General features: G+C 48.3%; 1 protein-coding gene across 3 annotated transcripts in view; it reads left to right on the top strand.

The window, feature by feature from the left end:
* EFL1 (elongation factor like GTPase 1) overlaps positions 1–26,804 on the top strand; it is a 904,242-nt gene that overhangs the window by 343,133 nt on the left and 534,305 nt on the right. The gene's annotated exons all lie outside the window — the stretch shown is intronic.

A 26,804-nucleotide genomic window follows, 5' to 3' on the forward strand; every position in this document is an offset into this window, starting at 1 on the left:
CAAATAAGAGTTCAGTACTGCAGAGAAAACCCACATTCTGAAATTCGCAACATGTGCTGAAGTTTCATAAAAGTCTGCTTTACTATTTGTGCCCAACACATGCCTGTCTGTCCCTATAAACATTTATTAATGGTGCCTGCCTCCATAGTACAATATAGTTCCTGGGCACAACATTGGGCCTATGTCGCCACCGTAAAAGCAGGTGGTCATGCTTTCTCTCTCTCACTCACACACACACACACACATGTACGCTTTTTTTTCCACGTTCCCTTTGCTGCTCCCTCTAGTCCACAGAGCCACTACTAGCTTTCCGCATCACAGAGGAACCAGGGACATAGAGGTATCATTCAATGCCTTTCCATGAGAATTGTCTCCTACCCAAGTAGCGGCTCATGAAGCCAGTTTTCTGTTGGGCTTCCAATGCCAACATTTCCTCAGTGTGCCGTGCATGTTTTGGGAAGCTGAACACCCCCAGCCTCGCAGGGGCCATTAGCCCTTCTTCACAAGCTGGGGCACTGCAGGCTTAGGGGATGCCACATATTCTGCGATCCCAGCTGTCCCACACCGCTCGCCGGAGTAGCCAGCATCCTAGTTCCTCCATAATGGCTGCCTGGGCACCGCCCCTTCACCATTAAGGAGAAGCCACCGCTGATCTTGGGTACGATACCAGAGTACTGTCCCACAGTGAACCTGTTCATGACAGTCGGTTGAGTTCTGTCCAAGCCACACCATCCTTGTGGCTCATATTGAAAGCGATTTAGTGCCATTTCAAAGCCGCGTGTGAGAGAGCAGTACAACTTTAACATGCCAATAAATGACTACACTGTGAGCAGACCCCCATTTACAGTTCGAGGATCATTCTGCCACCATTGCAGATGGAATGTGTCACTGACAAGAAATCAATAATTCCCCGACTAACACCAACTATATCCAAACAGGCCAGGGCTAAGCTCCGCCCAGTGGGGGACAGGGGAAAGAGCACGCAAAGCACTGGGAATCACCAGCACTGGAACCCTGCAAGATGAAGGGGAGAACCTAAGATCCTGAAGGATAGCGTTTATCACTCCCTGGGGAAAAGGCCAAGAAGCGTCAGGAGGGAAGCTTGTGCATCGGGGAGAGGCAGAGGCAGAATATTGGATGGGTGAAAGCTGCAGGGTTACAATGCAACTATGCTTGGTTATTCCCAGGAGCATCAGCTGTGGGTCTGGTTCATACAGGGGTCAGCAATGGGATTTTTTAATTGGCAGAGTGGGGGTAATGGTTAGTGGGTGTTTGTGCAACGCATGGATACCAGAACCAATGCCTTTCATAAAATATCCAGCCAGTGCTTGTGATGTTGAGGATATTTTTCATTGCCCAGCCAGGATTTAGAAGTTCGCTGGCAGTTTATGGCATGATCGCATATAGCTGATTTTGCATTTATTTAGCAAACCGCAAAATCTCTACTGGCTGGATGGTCTGGTTGCTGGATGTAATGCAAGGTGGGAGGATACTTACTGTTGCTCTCAGTGAGTATGAATGTGGCTACTTGGTCCCGTGTCCTTTCACTGCAACGAAGCAGAGTATTAACAACACTAGCCACGCATACAGGGTATTGCTAAAGAAGGATTTATCAGGAAAGTGTTTTTCTGTCCTCTATCCACCACATCCTGTTTCACCTTCCTACTTCTTTCGCAAACTCCTAACGGCCACCCCCAAACTGAGAGGTTTACAGCTTTTAAGCCAATCTTGCTCCTTCCTCTGTCTTACCGAGTAATGCATTTGGGATTGTGATTGGTTCACTAAAGTGCAAAACAAGAGGTGATGGCTGGAAGGTTTAGAATGAATCTTAACCTCTGGCATCGCTCTGGGCAACCCTCCAGACCATCGTTCTTCGCCTGCCAAGCCATTACAAAAGGGGAAAGACCATATGCAAATCAGGCTTGGTCCCACCCCCAAACGGGCAGTCCAGCCCGAACTGCTAGGTCACATCCCTTCTGCACGAGACCACAAGCATCCCCAAACATGTTTCGCCCTTGTTGGGGCTCAACAGTGAGGAGTAGCTTGGGTCTCTAGGCCCAGTCGGCACAGGACCCACGTCTAGGCATACCCGTCCCACCCGTTCTAAACCTTCCAGCCATCACCTCTTTGTTTTTGCTTTGTCACCCCGAGTGGGACGGGTATGCCCAGACGTGGGTCCTGTGCCGACTGGGCCTAGAGACCCAAGCTACTCCTCACTGATGAGCCCCAACAAGGGCGTAACATGTTTGGGGATGCTTGTGGTCTCGTGCAGAAGGGATGTGACCTAGCAGTTCAGGCTGGACTGCCCCTTTTGTGGTGGAACCAAGCCTGATTTGCATATGGTCTTTCCCCTTCTGTAATGGATTGGCAGGCAAAGAACGGTGGTCTCGAGGGTTGCCCAGAGCAATGCCAGTGGTTAAGATTCATTCTAAACCTTCCAACAATCACCTCTGTTTTTGGTTCACTAAAGTGGCCTGATTTTGTACACCTAGAAAAAACTGAGGGCCATTGAGGAAGTGGCGCAATGTGGCACAAACCTTTGTAGGGCTTGTCCGCCATCTTAGAAATAACATGGTTGTTTCGCACTCTACTGGACAGCTGGCCCTTGCACAGCGCTTCACCATCGAACAGGCCATTAGAACAATGCTGTACCATTCACTCCCAGGCATTCCTTAAAGGATAAGCTCAGCACAGGCAAGCTCCATATTTACAATTCTCTGCAACCAAGCTCGGACATGGAGGGTGGTCCAGGGCACCCCCATTATAGTGCCTCCAGGCCCAGCAAGAGGTGGATGGTGGCACCGGCACAGTGACTACTCTATTCACTATCCCAGAGTTAGGCACGGGACATCCTCACACAATTGATTCAGCAGACCAAGGCATTATCCTGTTTCTTTGACGTCTGTCTGAAACCCCTGTGCTGTAAAGGACACAGAGGGTGCAGTACACCCAAGGTATACGTAGTGTACCTTGCTGTGACAAATCAACTTCCGGGGCATGTAAGGAACTCTTGGTGGCAACAGTAAAGGGCGACACAAGTGATCACAGTTCAAGGGTGTTTATCAAACTGTATGAAGGTTGAAAATGTGGCTAATCTGAACCTAAATCTGAAATGGGAGCAAGAGTGAAAATAAGCCAGTCCTAGTGGCGTTGTGTCAAATAAAAAGGGCCTATACTAAGAAACCTATTGCCAAACCTTAAAACGAATGCAAAAAGGGTTTGTGGGATGATATTCATGAAAATAAAGAAGCGTTAACAAATAATATGTCAGGATGCGGTAGCTTGGGTCTCCCTTCCCCACGTTTTAAGCACAGGGTAAGGTTGGGATCTTGGAGCACGGTACAGTCTGGAGCTTCCCCAGCACGACACAACAATTCCACATGCAGCTCTCAGGTCAGCCGAGGGCCAAGTCTTGTTTCTCCTGAAAGTCTCTTGCCTTCGAGGGCCTAACGTATTCAAACAACAAATCAAAAGTTCCTTCAACAAATTGAGTTTGTTTCCTGGTTTTATTTAGGGTGAGGATTCTTCACCCCTGGGTCTGCCTCTTCTGGGCGCTGATCCTTGTTCCTCATGGTGCTGGATGATAGCTTTTCACCCCCTGGATCTCCCTCTTCTGGGCGTGGATCCTAAAACAGTTCCTCTCAGTATCAAGGCCTTCAGTGGTTGTGATTTCTTGGTCCCAAGGGCTTGATAGGTTTACCAAAAAAGAACCAACAAATAAACACAAATTCTGTTCTACTTATTTCTCAGGTGATGGATTGACCCCTGGGTCCCCCTTTTCCCGGGTGCAGGCCCCTCTTACTTTCAGTCTCCATCCACCAGGTGCACTATGGCCTTTCCTTCACAAATATTAATATTTTTTTAAACAGTTCCAGTGGACATCCCTCAGTTGGGTTCACCCTTGTCAACACACTGTTTCTTGGGACTTTAGATTTTGCCCCCTTCTCGTCAGCATACCTCTTCCGGGTTCACTCTGGCCCACTTCACGTTCATATTTATTTTCAATGTTTATGGGATTCACTTACCTTGCTTTCTCCTGTGACGGTATTCACTTCTCTTGCTTTCTTTATAGTACTTAGGTCAAAGGCTTTCGACTGTACAGGGATTTTGCTTGACCTCCTCTATGATCACTTTGACCTATTTTTGCGGCTCTATCGACCAGAGTTTCTGAGAGCAGCAGCTAAGTTGTGCCGGTCTCTTTCAGCAGTTGGTCTCCCCTTTATAATCTTACAGTTCTTTGAACTTCTCTCACTTTACCACTTTGTGACTTTCATTCACCACAGCCCGGTTCTTATCAGTTCTCCCTTCAACTCACCAGCTGTGATGAACCAGATGGCTTTCCGTGTAGCTGGAGTCAAGGACGGTCCCAAAGTACCAGTAGTCTCCCTCGCTCCGGCTTATCAGCGTTGATACGCTGCGTGTATCGTTGACATTTGCTGCGACACACTTTGGCTATTGTCCTCGGTCTTATGATTCCTTCTGCACAGGTTTTGTCAAAAAGGGCTAGGTTGTGTCTCTCCTCGTCAGCATCTCAATGTTTGCTGCCTTTCTCCTCCTCTTGAATTGCTGGGTCTGGATAGCTGTCTCGTTGTGCAGTCTTTCTTGCTCATAGTGAGCTCCCTTGCCGCACCTTTTATCCTTGTTGGGAAAAGGAAGGGCCATCAGGGTGTGTGATTTAAGTCAATTGCCTGACTCTTGTGTCGGGACATGTCAGGAAAACAGATTTCACATCCTGTTGTCTTTAGTGTGCAAAACCGTTCATGTTGGAAAAGGGGGATGGGTGGGAGTGTCTGTATCCTACGGGGTAGGATGGGGACGAGGTGTTATAGGAAATTACAACCCTCAGATCAGGAGGGTTGATGACCTTGGAAAGGGAATATTGGTAGGGTTTGTGAAATTGACTGGAATGAACGTATTATTATCGTGAGATGGACAGGGGTTTGGTGGGAATGGTAGTGTCTGGTTATGGTAGACTGATTGTTGGAAAAAGAATCATCTGAGGGATGTGGAAAAGAAAGATTGTGAGTGCGCAACGGAAAGACAGGGATTCAGGGAGATGTAGCTTCCCACGGCACCTGGGTTTGGGTTCTTACAGGGTTTATGGAAGTTAGATGGGACATTGCTTCAGATAAAGGAGATTCATTGGGAGGAGAGGTTTTAGAATTTGAGTATCCTACAAAGGTCTCAGGGATCCTCCTCTTCTTCTTCCCCGATAATATACTGCGCTTCACCTGGGGCATTTCCCAGAGCACAACCCTGGGCTCACATATTTCGGTGATCCTCCCTTGCTTGTCCACCCCCAGGGTTGGGATCTGAGAGCACCAGCCCTTCCCTGGCCACCTGAATAAGGGATTGTTGAGGTAGACCTGGGAGAAAACCCTCAGGTTTCCCATAGGCACCAGTGGTCCAGGGATGAATATCTGTTTCTAAACCATCAATCAGACCCACACCTCTAGTACACCAGAAGGTATCTGAACAGATTGGAAACACAAGCAAATGATAAACTTCCATGTCCAATTTTGGTAACGTGGACAAAATGGCAGGCTTATCTCCAAAAGGTTGTGGATCGTTGGTTATTTGCAACACAGCGAAAATACAATTCTTATCCAGCGATAATAGGGACTGTCCAGTCAAGGTTGTATACAAATATCTACTTTATTATTATCCCAACAGACACCACAAAATACAACCCACCGTGTAAAGGAATGCAGAGGACAGACAGTTTCACAGAAGGTAAAGGGATGCACTCTGGATACTGACAGGAGGGTAGTCAGTATGGAAAATAATTGCTATATGTTCTGTTATTTGGCATTTCTATAGCGCTGTATATATCATTGGTATGACCTCAAAGCGCTGGTAGGTTGAATGCCCTCGGGGACCGTTGTCCAAGTCAGTTGAGAGAGTAAGGTGTCATAGGGTGCTTGGGTGCACCAATTATGGGCGCAGCTGATGCAGTTGCCTGGTGGTAGCTGCAGTCTAGCATTAGGTGTGGCGGTATTGGTGTCAGTTGAATGTGTGCAGTCTGGAGGATGGGCACCAAAACAGAGTTCAGGCTCTGTTAGGCCTGTGTGGGTGTTAGGGAGAATTATCTGTTGAGGCTAATTTCCCAAACCTAGTGAGTCCGCCCAGCAGCTTTGCTGGATTTTTGGGGTTTATTTTTTTCTCCTGCTAAGAGTGAGACTCTTTTCCTCCCACTCTTAGACATGATTTGAGGTGTTCCTTTGACTTTGTATGTGTTCTATGGGCTTTGGGGTCCTTTACCCCATAGGGTTTCATGTGTTTTTGATATGTGGGTTACACAGCACCCTCCGTACAGTAACCCAGGGGTGTCATAGCGACCCCCAAACATAGACTCCATACCCTGGGACTGACTACTGTCTCCCAGGGCATGTAAAGTCGCCATTGGCTTTTCTAGTCTTAAATTGTGAACAGAACCAGTACAACCATCATATTGTGGACGTACTGGTCGGGGCAATTCGATTGCCCCGGGGTCTGTTGTTCGAGGGGGCACTGTCCAGTCCCCCCCCGACCGAGTTTTGGCTGGTGGCAGTGGATACTACTTTTTATATTCGACCGCGAATATATTCCTATTGGATTTTCCCATTGTTCGAGGCTACCACTTTTTAATATAGCCTCGAACATACTGCCGGTTTATTAAATTAATATAAATTCACCGGTTGGTATTTTTTGCCGAAACTTGGTTCCAAAATGGCGTTTGTGTTCACTTCTGTGACTCCAACCCAAGTCGAGCCCTTTGTTCCACTTTTTGGCGGGCTTCTCCACAGAAGCCTCCAAAAGTGGTGCCACTCTGTCTGGGTACCACAGGGGGTGTGGGAGGGGGTTTAGGCTCCCTGGACTGAGTTGCCTCGGCAACTCAGGTCGCACTCTTGTGTGATTGGCCAAAGTGGTGAGCCGCTTGGCTCACCACTTAGCATGTTTGAGTGACAGCTAGGTTGCATGAATGGGGGTTTTCTGCATAAAAGCAGGGCTTTGGGGACTGGAACTTCAGAAGTCGCCACAGGACCTAAAGAATCCGAGGAGGGAGAAGCCGACCCGACCTGCAACGACGACACCACCGGTGGAGCCCTGCTGAACCGTCTCACCACTTTTCCCGACGACAGAGGAGATCTCCAGTCTGGAGAGTCTTCTTCCTTTGACTGGTGGGGATAACCAGTTTGCCCGTCTTTTCGCCTTCCTGGACCATCTCGTGGCCGCCTTGCCTGTGCCAAGCACCCTGGCAACCGGAACACCACGGTTTACCACTACCGCTAAGAAAAGGGTAGTACCTTGTAACCGGAGAACTCCGCGGCTGGTTTCTTCCCTGGCAGTGCAGCGACCTTCATCTTTCCTCCACGTCGAGACCTCCTCTTCCTCTGGACGAAACCTCGACTTGCACCCGCTGCCAGGAACAACTGCCCCCGCTGGAGCGTTCTTCCCATTTCAGGTACGGTGTCCCACCTGGCTTCCCTTGCGACGTATCGTTCGGGGTGACAGTAAATCCTCGACTTCCTAACCTGGGTTAGCCTGGGGCCTGTTAACTAAGTTTTCCTGACTTGATCTCAATCTTTTATGAACTATCTACAAAGACTCTTTGGGCATAACCCCACTGTGTGATCCTGGACACATTTCGCTTGCTCTCTAAGAGTGGGCCTGGCATTTGAACTTCCTTGCTCTCCAGTAGACTTTGCCTAACCTGCCTCACTGTGGTTCTTTGAAAAGTATTGAAATTTGTGTGCCTTCATAACTTTGCCTTTTCCCTCCCTTTTTCTTTAACTTAGAGTGCCATCTTATGTTAAGCGCTCACCTCTGTCTGAAAATAAGTGGTGTTTCTCATTAAGACTTGTCTAATAAGTAATCAGGGTTGTATATACATAATAGTGACTGTGTGTTGAATTTACTTACCTCTTTTTGTGCTAGTGTAATTTACAAGTGCGTCTTTAAATAAATAATTTTCTGAGGCTTGTGGAATCTGCTTAGATCACATGCTGTGCATAGGCCGACATCTAGTGGAAGCTGCGGAGTATTACAGTTTGTTTTTCGAAACTCGAAAATGGGCGTCGACACAGGCGTGCCAGTAATACTATCCCTAGTGTGACGTCCACTGTACCCAAGATCCCTCACGCGTCTAGGATCCTCAGATTGTTTTTTTCCGCCATACTGGTCGGAAGCATCTTGCGGAGTCCCCTGGCCTTAGCCATACTTTTGCTATTATATTGCAATTTAAAATTATTTATTGACATCCTTCCCCACCCCAACGTCGACCATCGATCTCGACGACGGCTGGAGAAGACATCGACCGTCGGCTGCTGCACGACGGATCTGGGCCTCGGAAGGCCGCTGGCCTCGGCCCGGGCCTAGTAGGCCGCTGGCCTCGGCCCTGCAAGTAGGGAGAGTGGGGGGTGGTACATACTCTTCACTCTTGGTATATAGGTACACCTTATATATTTCCTACACTTATCAGCCCGCTGCCTCAAGGTGCGTATGGAGGGTACCCCTTTCCAATTCTGCCCCAAGTGCAATCGCAAATACCCTTGGGTCGACAGGCACGCCACGTGCAATCTCTGCTTGCCGAGGGACCACCCCGAAGCGAACTGCAGAGCGTGTAGTAGGTTTAAACCTAAAACACTTAAGGACCGTTCGACAAAGCGTTGGGCCCACCACGCCAGGCAGGCAGCCATGGCAGCGGAGGGCGCCTTCAGCGATGGCAGCGACGCCGTACTTTCGGACGGCGAGGGCATTACGCCGTCGAAAGACTGCCGAGCGCAGGTCCCCGACCTCGGAAGGTTGTCCGGCAGGGCGGCTATGGGGAAGACCCCCGGCGACGCAAGCGCTACACCTACACACACTAAGCACACTAAGTCCAACCGAACCTCGACGACGTCGACTTCTCGGAAAGAGGCACGGATAGAACGGTCCGACTCGGTGTCCTCTGGGCGCTCTCGATCGAGATCGCCTCATGACGCAAGGCAATCATCCACTCTTGCCAAGAGTGCCTCGCTCCCTAGATTAACGGAAGTTCCATCGTCGGAAGACGAAGACGACTTCCACCCCCAGGCCGCGCTCCAAGAGACCGAGAGCGCAGTTAACACCAGCGAGGCCCCACGCTCCAAACAAAATACCTCTCCCGACCCTGGGCGCCAGGCGTCGAAAGTCTCTGGGGCCTCTAAGGGGCAGGGAAAACATTTTTCCACGCACGGGGAGGGAGGGAAATAGCGGAAAGCTCAGCCTTCCACTCCTGTAAGACCATCCTTCCACCCCAAGCAGACAGATAAACATAAATCTACTGGGACAGCAACATCCAGCAAGGGTACCCTTGATAAGTCCTCTAAGTTGCCTACTAAAGCCATACCCTGTTCCAAAGAATGGTCCAGTGAGGACATAGCAAAAACAAAGAGGTGATGGCTGGAAGGTTTAGACTTAATCTTAACCACTGGCAATGCTCTGGGCAACCCTCCAGACCACCGTTCTTCGCCTGCCAAGCCATTACAGAAGGGAAAGACCATATGCAAATCGGGCTTGGCCCCACCCCAAGAGGGGCAGTCCAGCCCGAACTGCTAGGCCACATCCCTTCTGCACGAGACCACAAGCATCCCCAAACATGTTTCGCCCTTGTTGGGGCTCATCAGTGAGGAGTAGCCTGGGTCTCTAGGCCCAGCAGGCACGGGACCCACATCTGGGCATACCCGTCCCGCTCGGAGTGACATAGCAAAAACAAAGAGGTGATGGCTGGAAGGTTTAGACTTAATCTTAACCACTGGCAATGCTCTGGGCAACCCTCCAGACCACCGTTCTTCGCCTGCCAAGCCATTACAGAAGGGAAAGACCATATGCAAATCAGGCTTGGCCCCACCCCAAGAGGGGCAGTCCAGCCCGAACTGCTAGGCCACATCCCTTCTGCACGAGACCACAAGCATCCCCAAACATGTTTCGCCCTTGTTGGGGCTCATCAGTGAGGAGTAGCCTGGGTCTCTAGGCCCAGCAGGCACGGGACCCACGTCTGGGCATACCCGTCCCGCTCGGGGTGACATAGCAAAAACAAAGAGGTGATGGCTGGAAGGTTTAGACTTAATCTTAACCACTGGCAATGCTCTGGGCAACCCTCCAGACCACCGTTGTTCGCCTGCCAAGCCATTACAGAAGGGAAAGACCATATGCAAATCAGGCTTGGCCCCACCCCAAGAGGGGCAGTCCAGCCCGAACTGCTAGGCCACATCCCTTCTGCACGAGACCACAAGCATCCCCAAACATGTTTCGCCCTTGTTGGGGCTCATCAGTGAGGAGTAGCCTGGGTCTCTAGGCCCAGCAGGCACGGGACCCACGTCTGGGCATACCCGTCCCGCTCGGGGTGACATAGCAAAAACAAAGAGGTGATGGCTGGAAGGTTTAGACTTAATCTTAACCACTAGCAATGCTCTGGGCAACCCTCCAGACCACCGTTCTTCGCCTGCCAAGCCATTACAGAAGGGAAAGACCATATGCAAATCAGGCTTGGCCCCACCCCAAGAGGGGCAGTCCAGCCCGAACTGCTAGGCCACATCCCTTCTGCACGAGACCACAAGCATCCCCAAACATGTTTCGCCCTTGTTGGGGCTCATCAGTGAGGAGTAGCCTGGGTCTCTAGGCCCAGCAGGCACGGGACCCACGTCTGAGCATACCCGTCCCGCTCGGGGTGACATAGCAAAAACAAAGAGGTGATGGCTGGAAGGTTTAGACTTAATCTTAACCACTGGCAATGCTCTGGGCAACCCTCCAGACCACCGTTCTTCGCCTGCCAAGCCATTACAGAAGGGAAAGACCATATGCAAATCAGGCTTGGCCCCACCCCAAGAGTCTTTTCCCTTCTGTAATGGCAACGCCAGTGGTCAAGATTCATTCTAAACCTTCCAGCCATCACCTCTTTGTTTTTGCTTTGTCACCCCGAGTGGGACGGGTATGCCCAGACGTGGGTCCCGTGCCTGCTGGGCCTAGAGACCCAAGCTACTCCTCACTGATGAGCCCCAACAAGGGCGAAACATGTTTGGGGATGCTTGTGGTCTCGTGCAGAAGGGATGTGACCTAGCAGTTCGGGCTGGACTGCCCCTTTTGGGGTGGGGCCAAGCCTGATTTGCATATGGTCTTTTCCCTTCTGTAATGGCTTGGCAGGCGAAGAACGGTGGTCTGGAGGGTTGCCCAGAGCAACGCCAGTGGTCAAGATTCATTCTAAACCTTCCAGCCATCACCTCTTTGTTTTTCCAGTGAGGACATAGACAGGGTCATGTCAAGAATGTCTTCCTTAGCGGATTTTTATGACAAAAACCCAGAACATTTCCTTTCGTATGACCCTCAAGGGGCCACACCCTCAGGCTCCTCTGATCCTATCCCCCTAAGTAAAAAGGCCCGGGTCGAAAGACCTGACCCCCTCGAGGTGCAGCCTTACTCTACTCCATACTCTACTCCACACCCCAGATACCAAGGACAACCTTTCCCTGAAGGGGACCAGGAGTTTTCAATTATGGAGGAACGAACCGGGTCTGAATACTATGCGGAGGATGAGGACCTGGAGGAGGTAGAAGATGAGGAAATTTACAGAGTAGATTCCCCGGTAGAGAGCGAAGCCCCAGTTACCGACTCGCCAGTTGATAACCAACCCCTCCTTAATGAAGTTCTTGCTCGCGCAGCAGAACATTTTCACATCGACACCCACGGTGTACAGGAGGAAAGGGACTTCGCAGAAGAGTTGGTGGGAGAGAGGAGGCCGGTCGCTCAGACCATCCCTATCCTTAAATCCATCCAACGTAGAATAGATCCATCCCTGGTGAATCCTAACCTCACCAGAGCCGTCAACCCCAGAGTCGAAAAACTTTTTCGGGCAGCCCAGTCTGACCCTCTTTATATAAGAGGTCATCTTAAACCAGACTCCCTAGTGGTTACCAACACTCGGAAGAGGGCTGGGACACCCTTATCGTCGTCGGAAGCTCCTCCCGACAAGGAGAGCAAAAGACTGTACGGGTTTGGCAGGAAGGTAGCCTCAACGTCCGCCTACCAAGCAAGGATTGCTAACTCCACCACCCTGTTGGCAAGTTACAACTGCCATCAATGGGAAGAGGTCGCGGCGCTCATAGCCTCTGCTCCTGAACCGTTAAAGGGCCAGTTGGCTCGGATCTCGGCAGAAGGGAGAGCCGTGTCTGGTTGCATTTTAAAAGCAACTTTCGACGCTGCAGACAACGCAGGAAGATTGATAGCAGAAGGTACTGTTATCAAGAGACATGCGTGGTTACGGCAGTCGGGGTTCAAGACAGAAACACAGGCGTCATTAATAGACAAGCCGGTGGAACCAGATCTATTGTTTGGGAAAGCGGTCGAAGACGCACTTAAAAATGCCAAGGACGAGTACGAGACTCTCAAATCCCTTGGCCAGCTTACCAACAAACCCCCGAACCAGAGGGGGAACAATAATTTTCGTCGCCCACGCGGCCAAAATTCACATAGAGGCAACTATGCCCAAGGACAGGGTACACAATGGAACAACAACCAGCAGTCTACCCAAAGTTACAATAAAGGTAACAAGAGAGGTCGTGGAAGAGGCAGAGGCAGCCCCAACAAGGGAGGTGGCACGCCTCCGCCAAAGCAGTGACGCTCAGTTCAGGGTCCCTTCTCACGCAACCCCAGTAGGGGGACGCATTTCCAACTTCACCCAGGCTTGGGAAGGGATCACCTCAGACAGATGGGTGCTGTCAACAGTGTCCGCAGGATATTGTATAGAATTACTGCAGCGTCCCCGGAACCACCCTCCACGACAAAGAATACACTCCTTAGAACATCAGAAGATCCTTCTCGAGGAGATCGCCATTCTGCTAGAAAAGGACGCGATAGAACTCGTCCCAGGACACCAGGTAAACAAGGGTATCTATTCAACTTACTTCCTTGTGCCAAAGAAAGATTTGACAATGCGCCCAGTATTGGACTTACGGCCTGCCAACAAGTATGTCAAGCCCCAAAAATTCCGTATGACCACGCTACAAGAGGTAATCCCCCTCCTAAAAAGGGGGGATTACATGGCAACCTTGGATATGAAAGATGCTTATTTTCATATTTCCATGCTCCCAGCGCACAGAAAATACTTGCGCTTCAAGGTGGACAGTCGCCACTACCAATTCAAGGTACTGCCCTTCGGGATAGCTTCAGCACCAAGGGTATTCACCAAGGTACTGGCGGTGGCAGCTGCACACCTACGCAGGGAGGCAATCCCAGTGTACCCTTATCTGGACGACTGGCTCATAACGGGGGAAACCCTAGGAATTTGCAGGTCAAACATTCAGAGGACTATCGACCTCCTCCACGAATTAGGCTTCTCTATCAACGAGAAGAAGTCAAGTCTGGTGCCAAGCACCTCAAAACAGTTCCTAGGAGCAATCCTAGATACTCAGAAAGGGTTGACCTTCCCTTCGGAAGAGAGAATTCGGAATATACTACTGCAAATTCCACATTATCAGTCAGGTCAACAAATAACGGTACGCAAAGCAATGCGGTTACTGGGCATGATGGCGTCGTGCATTTACCTGGTCCCCCACGCGCGTCTGCGCATGCGTCCCATGCAGGAATGGTTGGCGAAACAGTGGTCTCAGGCAAGTGGTCAGTGGGACGATCTAGTGGTCGTTTCGCCAACACTCGTACAGAGCTTACACTGGTGGACAAGAGAGAATCTCGCAAGGGGGAAACCCTTTTACGATCCCGAAGTACAGGCAGTGGTGACTACAGATGCATGCCTGACTGGGTGGGGAGCTCACCATCTCCACCACACAGCTCAGGGTCTCTGGTCTCACTCAGTAGCCAAGAACCACATCAACCTGCTAGAGCTTCTGGCAGTATTCCGAGCGCTTCAGGCGTTCGAGCCCCATCTGCTAAACTTGTCGGTGCAGATCCAGACGGACAGCACGACAGCCATGTTCTATCTGAACAAACAAGGAGGGACTCGTTCGCCAAATCTGTCCAAGCTTGCCCAGAAAATCTGGATATGGGCACTCAGACGGAACATCTTCCTGTCATCACAACATGTTCCAGGGGAGCTCAATTCCCTAGCGGATGCCCTAAGCAGAGACTCCCTCCCAGAAGAACACGAATGGGTCCTTCACAGAGATATCGTAGAAGATCTCTTCTCTCAGTGGGGTTTCCCCACTATAGACCTATTCGCCACAAGCGAAAACAAACAATGCCCAGGATTTGCATCCAAGCTCCCCCAGCCAGACTCCCAAGGGAACGCCCTGTGGATGAACTGGTCAGGGATGTTTGCGTACGCTTTTCCACCAACTCTCCTCATCAGGACGGTGGTGTACAAGATGAACAAGGAATCGATGACGCTCATCCTAGTTGCTCCCATGTGGGATAGACAACCATGGTTTCCACACCTACGCAAGATGGCGGTGTGCGAGCCCATCAAACTCCCAGCCTGGTACAACCTACTGTCCCAGCAACAAGGTCAAACAGTGCACCAGGAACCCAACTCAATGAACCTGGCAGCATGGCTCCTGAGGTCATAGAGTTTGGGCATCTCAATTTACCACAGAGGTGTATGGACATCCTAAAAGAATCCAGGAAACCAAACACAAGGCACTGTTACTTTGACAAGTGGAAGAGATTCGTTATTTGGTGCCAGAATAAACAAATCAACCCAGTTGATTGCACTCCTTCCAACGTTGTAACATACATGCTCCACCTACTGGACGCAGGGTTGGTTTTTAACTCTCTGAAAGTACACCTGGCAGCCCTCTCGGCTTACACCACATCCCATAACAAAGTATCGTGGTGGAAAGTACCAGTAGTTAAAGCCTTCATGGAAGGAGTAAAGAGACTTCACCCTCCTATTTCGAACCCACCGCCAGGATGGGACCTCAATGTGGTGCTAGCTAAGCTCATGGGCCCCCCTTTCGAACCCATGCATAAAAGTAGTCTCAAACACCCGACTTATAAAACGGCCTTCTTAGTAGCCATTACCTCTATAAGAAGGGTCAGTGAAATTCAGGCTCTGTCAGTGCAGGATCCTTTCTTTACTATCCACAAAGACAAACTGGTTTTACGCACACACCCTAGGTTCTCACCTAAATTTATATCTAAGTTCCATGTAAACCAGTCCATCGAGCTTCCGGCTTTCTTCCAGAACCCGCAAAGCTCAGCTGAGGTGAAACTACACACCCTTGATGTGCGTAGGGCGGTCCTCTACTATGTAAATAAAACCAGACCGCTAAGGAAAACAGATCAACTGTTTGTCTCCGTAGCTACAGGCAGAGAGGGGGATCGCGTCTCTAAAGGCGCGATCTCGAAGTGGATTATCAACTGTATACAGCTGTGTTACTCTCTTTCTGAAAAAACTCTGCCTTTTACGCCAAGGGCCCATTCTACTAGAGGCATTGGGGCCACTCTGGCTTTCATTGCAAATGTTCCCCTCGACACCATTTGCAAAGCAGCTACTTGGAGCTCTATTCACACTTTTACTCAGCATTACTGCATTGACACTCATTCCAAGACAGATACACAAGTGGGACAAGCGGTTCTAAGACACCTGTTTGCTCATGACCCTTCTCACATCCCACCTCCTTCTTCTGGTACTGCTCGCTAATCTATGCACAGCATGTGATCTAAGCAGATTCCACAAGCCTCAGAAGGGATACATTACTCACCGTAATCGTATTTCTGATGCTTGTATCTGCTTAGATTCACATGCGACCCACCCTTCCTCCCCTCCGAGAGAAGGCGCATGATTGCTTGTAGTCTTACCTTTCTGTCTATCTGCTTGGATTATCTGTACTCACGCTACTCCTCATGCTTCCTCATGTCAGAAAAAATACAATCTGAGGATCCTAGACGCGTGAGGGATCTTGGGTACAGTGGACGTCACACTAGGGATAGTATTACTGGCACGCCTGTGTCGACGCCCATTTTCGAGTTTCGAAAAACAAACTGTAATACTCCGCAGCTTCCACTAGATGTCGGCCTATGCACAGCATGTGAATCTAAGCAGATACAAGCATCAGAAATACGATTACGGTGAGTAATGTATCCCATATACTTTTACTCCAAAGCTCTGGTCAGTGTTTGCTTGTGCTACTGTATCTCTGTACCTATTGTGTATACTCTATATACTGCCTAACTCATCTTGAGAGAAGTCTGACTGCTCAGCCACAGCTACCAGGTAAATCTGGGTGGTACAGACTGCTACCAATTGGGTTTACTGCCAACCACCTGTAGTCCTAAATCTTTTGCAGTGGTCCCTAAGGGAACTGCACAGGTTTCTGCCTAACAGTGGGGCGCTTATGTGTTCAGCTAGGCCGGTTTGTCATGGGGTGTTGCTGCGTTTTATTAGAACGATGAGGTGTTCATGGAGTAAAGTACGTATATGAGCAGGTAAGCCAAATTGATCGAGGAGTGTAGCTGCACTTTAAATGTGCGTTGGTGTAGAGTAGAGAGTAAGCATAGTTATATGGGAGGTCAGTGTTTGGGTGGAGTTATGATCTAAGGAGCTCGCTATTCCTGCGTTCAAGCGTGTGTTTGCTAATAATGACTTAATAAGCATATTCAGTGGCGTCATTGCTCGTGATCTCATTGAGCATGTGTCATCGGGTTGCAAGGTCTTAGTCACCTCAGAAGGTCATAGTCGGCATTACGGAGAGAGCCACGTCATATAGTCTTGGGTGTGTCGAATATGAGGGGGAGTGAGTTCCACGGAGTTGGGGGCAAGGATGAGACGGCAGATTGTTCGAGCCTGACAGAGTTAGAAGTAGGAAACACTAGAAAGAGGCCAGTGCTTGATCTTAGGGTGCGAGATGGGAGGTAGGGGTTTCTTCTCTTGTAGGTACGTTGGGCCGGGCTTGAGCATCTCTGCGTGATGTATAGGGTCTTGAAGGTGGCCCTTCGTCCTACTGGGAGCCAATGGAGGGTTCAGATAGCGGGTGTGATTTGGTCTTTTTGACCCAGTGTGAGGAGCAGTTTGCGGCAGCATTGGGGCTTTTGGAGTTTTGGCTGGCTATGCTCGACTAAGCAGCCCAATGGGAGGTTGGACACATGGTTGGGCGTTGTATGTGGTTTGCGATAGTGCTATTGTTGAGAGTCGATGTGTGACAAGCTATACTGGATTTCTTTCGTAGGTAGTCAGCGTATGCTAGAGGCAGAAGTGTTGAGGTACGTTAGCAGTTTCCGTCTGGATGGCTATATGTTCATGTAGACCAGAGAACTTATCCATAGCTGAATTCTGTGGCACATGGGTGCTTGGCCATGCCTGCAGCCTGTGTCCACAGATGTGGTGTAATATACGTACCGTAGTCTTCAGGTTATACGTACTGTAGCTGTGATGGATGATATTCACAATTGTATCTAATGTGGTGCTGTCTAACATTAACAATCCTGTCTAGATGTGGCATGAACTAATATTCGCAAATCTAAATGATGCAGTGGCTAACGTGCACAATCCTGTCAAGGTGCAACACAATCTAGCATTCACAATTATCTCTGTATGCAAACTAATCTAGCATTCAAAAAGTTATCTAATTGTGATGCAGGCTACTATTTCCAATTGTGTCCAGATGTGTCATCGGCTAACATTTACAATTCTATCCGTATGTGACGCAATATAGCATGCACAAATCTGACTAGTTGTGGCAATGGCTAACATTCAAGATTCTATCTAGGTGTGATGCTGGCTATTATTTCCAATTGTGTCTAGATCTGGCATTGGCTAACATTTACAATCCTGTATAGATGTCACGCAGGCTAGTATTCACAGTTATAGGTTGGTTACTGTTGATACCTGGTCTGCTATGTTCTGAGGGTAGGTTGAGTGGCAGGGCTTTCTGAAGTAGAGTAATTGTTCTTCTCCCCACCCATGCCACACTTACCTTATATAGTTGCTGCTGGTTGATGGCTGGCCACTGGCTTCCCCTGCCGACACCTGCAGACACATATTGGAACCACTTCTGTGGGAGCCGCCCTTTGCCTTGGCCCTTAGCTGTAGGGGCTGCCAGGCAGGGGGTTGCTCTGGTTGGACTGACTGTTAGGGGGCAGGCACCAATCAGGTTGCTCAGAGGTCCGGGAGGCGGAGGAATGAGGAAGCAGGAGGGAAGAGGGACAGAGAGGTGCATTGCGCTAGGTTTCTGGAGTTGAAAGCCACACAAATTAAATATACAGTGGCAGAGAGGGTCGGGCCTTAGCTGCTCTCACTGTTTCCACAAGGGTTTGCTTGCACAATGGTGGCACGCAAAATGCATCGGCTGGAAGGGGCCCTGTTGAGCCGGGCTAAAAGCACCAATCGGGTTGTTCAGTAGGGTGGAGAGGAGGAGGAATGAGGAACGGGAGGGAAGAGGGACAAGAGGCGCATTGCGTGCTGTTTCTGGAGTTGAAAGCCACATAGTTGAAGGATACTTGGTTTCAACACAAAGGGAGCAATGAGTCTTAAAATGTCACTGGGGGCCTTCGGTGAAGGACCAGGACAGAACCGCAATGTACCTTGTGCTGTAGGCGTTCTTGGTGCTCGTCATGGTCGAGACCGTTTTATAGCGATTTGCAGCTTCTGCAACATAGTTTGAGACAGGAGAAGCCGGAACTTGCTTCCCTCTTGAAGGTCCTGGCCTTCCTTCACTGGCAGAAGATATAAGGCAGACTGTACTTTCAGCCAGGGTGCAATTATGAGTTCTTCCTTCTGCTTCTGGTGAAGCCTTCAGATGATCTGCCAAAAGATAGGCTCAGCTCTCTTTTAAAGCCAAATAGACCACAGGGATTGGTATAGGCTAAGCCTACCTTAATGAACAAATCCTGGGTCCCCACCAACAATCTCCTGTATGAACGAGGTCATAACCAGAGTGCTTTGCAACAGAAAAGGTAAAGGGGTGAAAACATGTAATACTAAGTCCCACCCATCTTCCTGTCTGTTGTGGACCAAAGGGTCCCTCTGGTTAATGGATCTCTCTGAGGGTTCCTGATTAAAGAGGCAGGTCTCTCTTGAAGCTGTGGCAAGACCAGACTCTCTGGCTCTGCCAAACCACATTCTCGTACCTTCTGAATGGGGTCTGTAACAGATTTTATGACATGGCACACTCCAGCCAGGGACTTCTTTCACTGACACTGAAGGTGGCACAGAATAAAACATGCCTTTTTCTTTTTATTTGAACCCGGGGTTCTTTCTTGAGGAGGCACCCAACCCGTCTAACACTCACCTTAACAAATACCCTGTGGCGTAATGGACCATAAACCAAGCCGGTGTGTAAAAATTAAATATATATTTTATTTTTTAGAATTCAAATGAAAAATCAGAGCAAATAAAATTTGGGCTGGAGCCACCACAGTGTGGCAATAAAAAATGCAAAATCTTATAATACAGTTAATTCAACTTTCTAACATCTACATAAACCTTTAATAGAACTGGAAATAAAATCACTTGTTTCACAAACACAGATGGCTGTGACTAAATTCTTTGTGGAAGGAAAGCAGCGGCAAGGAGTCAGACACAACTCCAGAATGGGAAGCCAGAAATGAAAATGAAAACCCTCAAAATGAGTAAAAAGGCATACTCTGATTTTACTTGTTACTTGACTATCAGTTACAGTTGCGGTAGGATAACAGGGACAGAACTTTGCGTGGCTGCACTTAAGAGGCAAGAAAGCTTAGACTACTGAGCTGGGCACCAAAGCAACGTGAACACATGTGAGAAAATCGATTTTGGGAGGAAAACACAGCAGCAGTCACCAGGCTTTAAACTGGCAAACTGCTGAGAAAATGGGCTTAGCAATCAAAAACGGAAATCGCTTTTTGGGATGGGAAACAAAGGCACAGAACAGACCGCATACTGAGAGGAAGGGATGACTCTTCATGCAATGATAGTATGGGGTTTTCTGTAGGAAATGCAAATCAGATTTTAAGAACAGCAAAATACACGGGCCAATTAGGTTTTGGGTTGCACAATGACAGGTTCTACTGATGCTATATTTGAATGATTATAATTATTTAAAGACAGACATGGTTGAGTTCGAATTGCAACCAGCTCATCATGAATCACTTTATAGGGCAAATTAATTATTTAATTTAAAAAATGGTACTAAGGAAATAATTCTAAAAGGAATAAACTAACAGAAATGGACTAACACAGATTCTTCTAAGAAAAGGGTCAAGAGAATAGTGACAATTTAGGATGTGACTATGGTTTTTATGGGATTTTAATAGAATTTGAACAGGATGCAAGGTAAAAGAGCGGGATATGCAGTTTTTTTGGGGGCACTGGGTGATGTGATACTTACAAGGTACACTTGAGTTTGGTAATTTGGACAGCCAGAAGGGTCTCTGGACAGTGGGGCCAAGGATCTGGTCACTGTGGACAGTGGGGTGGGTCAGCTGGGCAAAGGGTCTGGTCACTGGATTCTCCTAAGGGGGATCAGCAGCCTTTCCTCCTTTCTCCCTGGATTATTGGGTATGCCTGGATCTAGGTGGGTGGTCCTGCCTGGAGCTGGATGGTCCTGCCTGGATGGTATCCACTGCCTCTTGATCTGGTTCTGGAGTCTTGGAATCTTGAATGTTGAACATCCCTTGTGTCTCTCCGTCTCCCCCTTAAATAGCCAGAGTGACATAGCATTTACAATCTAGGAGGAAGTACTCTGGACTTACCCCTCAAATGGGATAGGCCAGGCCACTTGTGTCCCCTCCCCCCTCCGGGCTGATTGGTTTAGGGGAAGTGACCTCACTTTGTGGGTGCATTTTATGACTCCCTTGGTCTCACAAGCTTATTTTTTTACAAACATGAGTTATGGAACAAAACCTCATATTTACACTAGTCACCATCATAACAAGCAGACATGCAAATCCCATATTTCACAAAGAATTGTCCAGTTGGAACACCAATTCTGTGTGATGTTGCATCACCCTTTGGCACAATTTCGTAGTTTCCAGTAGAAACATACAATCTAAAATTCTGCAAATGGCTACATATATGCATACTAGTATTTGGCATACTTTCCCCAAGTTTGTCAGTAGCAATTATGCTTCACCCAGAAATGCATTTTTCAAGCCCTTCAGTTCACCACACGCCAGAAGGATACACATGGTCTCATTTTGCTTGTCCAAAAAGCAATTACAAAACTTGCATAATATTGAATTCTTGCTTATTTAGGGTGCTGGGCAAAATGTCTTGATGTACAAGAGTTTTTAAAATCAATGGACCAGATTAGTCCCTTTTGTGGGCAGTCCTTCCACTCCCCCAGCCAAACTCTCTTCCTCCTATGTCAGCCTGAACAAAGGGTTTCCATAACTCCCCTTTGAAGCCATCCAGTGGGCGCTGGGAATTAATGTAGAGGAAATCGCCCCTCTGAGGCAAAACACAGGGCTTCACCCCCTTCCTTTGATCTTGGGAGCAGTTCTGCCTGGCAGTCTGGGAGAACCTGTAATTATCACACTGTCAGGCCCACAAGAACAGAGCACATGCCTTTGCAGCATCAGTTCACTGGCAGGTGCAACATTAGCCTTTCTGCCAAGCTGGTTTAACAGACGTTCCTGGGCCTCAGCCAGGCTGATTGGTCTTTTTGGGGGGCGGGGGGGAAGAGCATAATATACATATCTTTACGGCCCCTCTCTCCACATACACAATTGTACTTCTGTGCGAGCCATGGTATTATTTCAGTTAGTTTTCAAAATGTCATTTTCCTGCTTTGCAAAAGCAAGCAGATTTACGTGTGTTCTTATTCTCTCATGTTAGTTTAAAAAAATGTGGTTTCTGCCACACACAGTTTCCTTTGCATTAACTTTCTAAAAGACTTTTGAAAGATCTGGTCAGTTTCTGGACACACAGATATGCTTGAAAATGGTTCTTGGTAATTGACACGAGGCAAGAGAGAGCCATGCTATAGCCTTCCTTTGAAGTAATTTGCGTGTGTTGGTGTATTTCAAAGTAAATCCTAGCCGTGCGTACTTGCAGCAGAATTCTTTGCTCTTTATGGACTTTATAAAGGAAAACAATGTCGTTCTGGGAGGGATGCATTATTTTATGGCATTGAAATGAAATTCACATGCAGGGCTGTGTTTTAATGGAACAAAACTGTGAGATGTTTAAAATGAAAGGAGGCACAAGTGCGATGCCGTCTTGAATGCATGTCATTTTCTTGGGCAGCCTTGTGTCTTTAAATGACAGAACAGCAATGTAGAACCATCCTGAATTTAGGTTATTTTCTCTGGCTTCAGGTGAAGGAAAACAAAATGCAGCCATTCTTGGCGTGGCTGTGTTCAAATCTCGCCACACATGTGCTAAACAGACGGAAGCACAGCTGTTTCTGGGCCTTATCTCCGATGCAGTTTTTGTTGTAGGGGGGGGTTCTGCCTTAGGCCTTAAATGTACCCCACAGACCCCCCCGACCCCCTGCTCTGCCATGAGTTCTTGTTGAGGGAGAGTAGGATTAATTTGGCGGAATCCTCCTTCAGCAGGGCGCGGCACTCCCGGATTCTCTCCCGTCTTTATGTTGGAGGGTATGGAGCGGTACCCTCTTTCCTCCCGGTCCACAGGGTGGTCCACATCAAGCTAGGAGGTAATGGAGCTAATTATCTAGTAAAAGAAAGATAAAAAAACAGGTTTTAGGATATTTAAATGACAGCATTCCTGGAAGATTTACAACAGTGGAACAATGCTCTCAATTACAATTTCCGGTGGTCTTTTCCTTACATTTGAACAATAACATCAAGCAAATTACTAAACAGAACAACACAATTTGACTTTTATACCTTGGTTTCAATTTTCCAATACATCAAGCAACTTATTCAACAGGACCAAGACAGCGACTTGACTTTTACAACACCTTTGTTTCCATTTTTACAATAATAAAGAAAAATACTCCGTTATATAGATATACCTATGGACCTACATACTTCCTTCTACTTCTTCATTTTCTTTCTTCTCATTCGTCCGATGGTTACTCTATTTGATTTTCCTTTTGCTCATCAATCAGCTGCAAAGTGTGTCTGGGGTGACAACCTTTTAACTGGTTGATGTGGACAGCTTCTGACAGATGTCCTTTGGGGATGTGGATCTTGTAGGGCCAGGCCTGGGATGGTGACCTCCTCTCCACTTTTGAACTTCAACTGCCTATGGTATCAATGGGGCTGACCGGAAGGTTTTATTTAGGATTGCCAAGGCCCTGGGGGTTACCCTCCAGTTGGGACCGGCCTTGGTAATTAATAAGATCCAAATTAATTGCGAATCGTCTGAGAATGTTACTGCCTCAGTAAAAGGCAGAGGCAACACCTCGCACAACCCAACAATTATGCTCTATGCTTTTACCAGAGATAGACCTTTTTATCATACAACTGCTAAGCAGAAGATGTTTGGAATAAGGAATTTCCAGGCTCCATACCTACTGATAAAACGACTCAACAGTGGGTAGGGTCTGGTCTTATGGGAGTTTGACTAACGCATAGCTGATTGAAGCTTTCTTCACTGTTCAGGCCAACTCTGGCGAGAAGAGGCTCCCGTCCCTCATTTAACTGAATAGGTAGGAACAGCTGTTCACACTTGTTCTGAATCTCAGCCAGGCTTTGAGCTGGTTTTTCATCACTTTTGACTACAGGACTTGGATTTTCACATTGTGGATCGGTATAAAATTTCAAGGTATTTCCTTCCAGTGTGGAATGCCACTTACATCTGGAAGGAAGTTTGATTTTCGGGAATGGAGAGGAGTTCCCATCATCAGTTTGTTGTCCTACAGCAATTACTGTAATGTCAGGTATTTGATTGTTTTGAAAATGGAACACAATTTGGTCAGATTTTTGTTCAACCATGTGGCATGTGCCATTCAACAAAGTTGATGCTTTTTTTTTTATTTGATTGGCCGGTTAGCCTGAGTCCAGAAGATCTTGTTCACACAGTCTATTAGGGGAGACAACCTCCGAAGGATGTCATTACCTAATAGACAGGGGTCCTCTCTCGAGTCACAACTATAAACAGATGTTTTACCTTGTGTTACCCAATTTTAATCTCCAGATCTGCAGTCCCCTCAACGGGTTTCTTATTCCCGACGAAGTTCGGGAGTTGTCCAGGAAGAGGGATGAGAGGGATCTGGTGTCTCTCCCCCCTTCCTAAATTTAGCTGCTCAGAGGCCCTTTTGGACAGAAGAGTGGCTTGTGATCCAGTGTCCACCTGTGCCAAAAATGCACATTGCCCCTGCACTCGGACAGGGGCATCGAACCTACCTTCTTTCTCATCCAAGTGGCAAAGGTAATGGGCATTTTGGGTAAACTGGGCAGTTAGTTTCTTTATTTTGGACTCTGACACTGGGGAATCTTGGACAGTTTTCTGTATCGCAGTTCGGGAATCTGTAAATAAAATTTGGCATCCTGAAATAGGTGGGATTTTGGAATCCCCTTTTTTCCTTGATTCTGTGCTGCCTCCCTTTTCCTGGAGACAGTCACTAGAACTGGCTTGTGGGGAAGACCCCTCAGTTACTGTTACATTCACAGGATGACATTCCTGGGGTTCAGCGATGGGCAATTCTGAATCAGTCCCCACCTCTACCCAGTCGGGGTTATGGTCTTTTGGGGCCCACTTTTCTTTGGGAGTAATTTCCCCTTCCTTGAAGGTGCAGGCTTTCTTCCCAGAAACCTCCAAGGATTCTTCCCCTTCAAACTGGAGGACAATAACTTCCTCCACAAAATGGGGGTTCTTGGTCTCTTTGTTTCTCCTACCCACCCTCTGTTCCCTGGGTTGCAGATTTTCGGGGGCAGGAGATTTAAGTTCCAGTTCCGGGGTGTCTAAGGGCTTTTCACAGGTGACGAAGGAAGCTTCCTCTAGGGCTTTGCACCCCCCTTCCTCCCGTGCCTCCTCCAAACGTTGGGTTATCGGGGTTCTCTCCCCGTCATTGTTCTGGGGTGCCAGACTCTTGGTTTGAGTTATTCTAGGCTGCCTTGTTCATCGGAGGGTTCTGCTGAGCCGTCAACATGCGACTCAGATCCTGAGTTAGGTTCTGGACCTGGCGCTCTAGTTGGGATACCCGCTCTGGCTGGTATGGGGGTCTTGTATCGAATCTAGGTTGTTCTCGGGAAGGGTAACTATCCCTTCTCCCGGAGTAACCTCAGTACTGGGGGTTCCCCTGGTAGCCCTCCACCCTTGGCCTCCCCTCTCCCGGATTTGGTGGTCTAGACTCCTGAAACCGGGTAGAGTAACGAGGGTTGTCCTGCATGTTGGGGTTTTGAGGGAAGAAACTTAAACCTGGATTTGGAGGATTACTGCCCTCTTGAGGAAAGTTTGGCGGGATGTTCCCTGGGCCGTATTCACCTGATAGGATGCCCCCCTCAGCCGAGGGAGTCCACACATACCCCAAGATGGGCCTGTTGCCCTTGTACATGGGGCTGATGTAATTGGCAGAGTAAAGGGGCACATTTGCAGGGTACCCTACCTGACTCCCACCTGTTTGTGATTGATCAGAGGATCTTCTCTGCCTCTGATTTGGTTGGTTTTGGGAAGGTGTATTTTTAGCCCCCCCGCCCCCATTTCTAGATCCAAAATGGAGGGGAACCTTCACCTCCGTCACCTTGGCAGCAGCGGTTGGTTTGGGGTTTTTGGTTGGGGTTTTGTTTTCTACCGGCTTTTAGACCTTGTAGATCCGGGTAGCTTGCTCGGTTACCTAGTCCAGGGTCCTGTCATCCTGGAAATCTCTTACCAGCTGTGTCATGATATATTTTTGGAGTGCATGAAAATAAGTATTTGTAAATTCCCTACTATTTGTGCGCACCCGCCTAGTGGTTTGCGCAAATGACCGCTTTAGCTCTGGAACAAATTCTCTTGGGGCCTGATCCTCTCCACACTGCAGATTGTAGGCCACCTTGCGGGCCTCCTGTGGGTTTCTGTGCATGGAGAAGTGATTCAAGATGGCTGCCTTGTAGGTGGACCACCTTGAATGGTTCTGATTTTCCAGCCCAGCAAAGAAGCTGGAGTACTCTGGAGGGAATGTCAATTTTGCATATTCTATGGAATTCTGGTCATTTTTAATGTTGAAAGAGGTCATCATCTGGTCATATAGCTCCAGATTCTCCTAGACAGAATATTTGGCATTTTTGTGGTATAAGGTCATGAAACTTCGAATAGCTTTAATCTGTTTAATGGGATCTTTCACCAAAGTCCTCTTTTGTTTGTTAGCCTTCTTTTGCCGCTGCACCTGAGTCCATTCGCCCTCAGACTCAGAGCTGCTGCTATTTGAGGTCCCATTCCTATCCTCTAGTCGTTCCCTAATTCTTTGAGCTTGAGAGTCTTTCCCAGAATGATTGAGTCTAGTCTCATCTCCCCTGTTGTGCTTTGGTCGCTGGGTCACTCCCCTTGGACTCCTTCTTTCCACAGGAGAGTAGTCTTCTGACTCCTCCCTGCTTCCAGGGTTGGTGGCGAATCCCCTTCCCCAACCCCATCTCCCTGATTGGGTGGAGGTTTCAGAATACTCCTTTGGGGCCTCAATTCATGCTCTTTTTTTTTTCTCTGCAAAGCGAGCCATATGGTCCCTTTGTAGATGTTTCTTCAGGTCTAGATCCCTGGTTTTCTCCTCATAGGAGTCTTCCTGGTCAGATACATCAGCCATAATATTTTTGAACCTGTACAGGGATGCCCGTCAATCAATCTATGATGGGCAGTGGCCTGCCTGCTCAATCATGCTGGGCCTACTTGATTCTGCCTGCCTCCTGGTCCCCGGTTCTTATGAACTGGTGGACATGAAGTCAGCAGTGCCTTGCGCATATAATGTGGTAAATGGGTTTGAGGTCTTTAGTACAGAGGCTATCACACTGTGATCAGGGATAGCCCTGTCCCTCTCTACTTGTTTGGGTTCCCT

Source organism: Ambystoma mexicanum, chromosome 11 (genome assembly GCF_040938575.1).
Source record: "Ambystoma mexicanum isolate Mex_15411 chromosome 11, UKY_AmexF1_1, whole genome shotgun sequence".
NCBI lineage: Eukaryota > Metazoa > Chordata > Amphibia > Caudata > Ambystomatidae > Ambystoma > Ambystoma mexicanum.